Source organism: Carlito syrichta, unplaced genomic scaffold, assembly GCF_000164805.1.
Source record: "Carlito syrichta isolate Samal-C Ts95f unplaced genomic scaffold, Tarsius_syrichta-2.0.1 Scaffold315473, whole genome shotgun sequence".
NCBI lineage: Eukaryota > Metazoa > Chordata > Mammalia > Primates > Tarsiidae > Carlito > Carlito syrichta.
Window position 1 is genome coordinate 1121414 of NW_007259569.1, and position 2872 is coordinate 1124285.

Consider the following 2872-nt stretch of genomic DNA (forward strand, 5'->3'; position numbering starts at 1 on the left):
CAGGCAATCCACTCACCTCAGCCTCCCAAAGGCATGGGATTACAGGCTGAGCCACTGAGCCCGGCTGATCAGCCAGTTTTCCCAGCACTATTTGCTAACCATGGTCTACTTTCCCCAATGATTGTTATTGGTGATTTTGTCAAAGATGAGTTGGTTGATGGACCATGTTTTTCCTTCCAGGATCTGTTTCTTTCCTGTTCCATTGGTCTATCATGCTGTTTTGGTTACTGTAGCTTTGTAATAAGATTTAATGTCTGGAAGTGTGAAACCTCCAATTTAATTCCTTTTTCTGAGAATTGTTTTGGCTATTCATGCTCTTTTTTGTTTCCATATGAATTTCTGTATTGCTATTTCCAGGTCTGTGAAAAATGATATTGATAATTTGATGGTTATTGCATTGAATCTATAGATTGCCTTGAGTAAGATGGACATCTTGAAAATATTGATTCTTCTAATCCATGAGCATGGGATTTTTTTCCATTTGTTAATGCCATTCTTTATTTCTTTGAGCAGTGTTTTGTAGTTCTCATTGTGAAGTTCTTTCACTTCTCTGGTTAGCTGGATGCTAAGGTATTACATGGAATAGTCAAACCATTTCCAAGTAACTTGAATGCATTACAGAACAAGCTCAAGAATATGTATAAGAATACAAAAATATTCAGCACTCAACAAGGTAAAATTCACAACAACTGATATCCATTTAATGATTAATAGGCATTTGATGAAAGAGGTAGACACAATCCATAACGAGGAGAATAACCAATCAATCAAAATTGACTTAAAACTGACATTAAAAGAGTTATTATAACTATATTCCATATGTTCAAAAAGTTATATAGAGGTATAGCAGATATTTTACAAATATCTTAAAAGTTATATAGTCAAAGCCACCACGTTTGAGATTTAAAAATGCACTGGATACCAGATCAAAATCCCAGCAAGAAATTATGTGGATATCAACAAACTTTTTCTAAAGTTTATATGGAGAGGTCAAAGACCCAGAACAGTCAATATAATATTGAAGGAGAAGAAATAAAGCCAAAGAACTGACAATATCTACCTCTAAGACTTTCTTGAAAACTATAATAATTTAAAAAGTGTGGTATCAGTGAAAAAATAGACAGATTAATAGAACATAATAGAGAGCCCAGAAATTGACCCACATAAATATAGTCAACTGATCTTTGACAAAAGAGCAAAAGTAGTAGAATGAATAATTGAACACTCATACACACACAAAGAATTTAGATACAGAACTTATACCCTTCACAAAAATTAACTCTAAATAGATCACAGATTTAAATATAATTCACAAAACTATAAAACTCCTAGACTATAGCGCCAGATAAAATTTAAGTGATCTTGAATGTGGTGATAGCTTTATAGATATAACACCAAAGGCATAATCCTTGAAAAATAATTGATAAACTGGATTTCATTAAAATTAAAAACTTCTGCTCTGTGAAAGACACTGCCAAGAGAATAAGAAGACAAACTACAGACCAGACAGGAAAATAAATTGCAAAAGGCATATTTGAGAATGGACTGTTCTCCAAAATATTCAAAGAATTCTTAAAACTCAACAGTAAGAAAATTAGCAACCTGATTAAAAAATGGGCAAAAGACCCAAACAAATATATCACCAAAGAAGATATATAAATGAGAAATAAGCATATGAAAAGATGCTCAGCGTCAGTATGTCATTGGGAAATTACAAAGTAAAACAGTGAGTTACCACTACACATGTATTATAATGCCCCAAATCCAAAACACTGACAACACCAAAAGCTTGTGATAAGGTGAAGCAACAGATACTCTCCATCCCTTGCTGGCGGTAATGCAAAATGATACAGCCATTTTGAAAGATGATTGGCAATTTCTTACAAAACTAAACATACTTTTATCATGTAATCCAGCAACAGTGCTCCTTGGTATTTATCCAAATGAGTTGAAAAATAATGTATAAAAAAGTACAGCAAGGGAAATAATCAACAAAATGAAATGGCAGCCTATTAATTTCTTGGTTTTGTTATGATTTCTATTTCTTTTTTGAACTTTTCATTTATTGTTTTCTCAATTTGGTTTGGTTGTTTATCTGTATTTTCTTGTTCATTGAACTTCTCTAAGAGAATTATTCTGAATTTCTGTCAGTCATATCATAGAAATCCATTTCGTTAGGGTCAGCTATGGAGCTTTATTAGTTTCTCTTGAAGGTGTCATATCTTCCTGATTCTTTGTGCTCCCTGTGTCCTTGCATTGGTGCCTGCATTTTTGGAAGCAGTCACCTCTTCCAGTCTTTGAAAGTTTTTATTGACAGGGAAAGATGTTCATTAGTCAGTCCAGCCTAGGTTTCTGGATGGTCCAGCTAGAAGAGTCTGTGGATAGGCAGGGCTTGCTCTTCCGATCGCTTGTGAAGTGGAGCTACTGCCCCTTCTCTGAGGCTGAGTGGGGCCACTGGATGGGTTCTGTGGTAGCCTCTGCTCAGGAAGGATCACAGGCTGTGCTATCATGCCAGGTGGTGCCACTGATTGATCTTTGTGATAAGGTGATTAGATAGGGCTGCAGGCTGGGATTCACAATCACCAGAGTTTGGGAGAGGCCCCAGACTATGCTCCCTAGCAAGGTGGTGCTACTGGATGAATTCATTGTTGAGACAGGGCCTCAGTCTGAACTTTGCAGCTGAGCAGGGCCACAGGCTGGGGTCTGCAATCAAGCATGGATGTAGGTTGTGCCACACAGTTGAGTGAGTTCTCTGGCTGGTTTCCCCATACTGTTGAGCAAGGTCATGGACTGCCCTTCACATTCCTGCAATGCTGCAGGTGGGCTCTGCAATTAAATGGGGCTGTTGACTGAACTCCATAGTTGGGCAGGG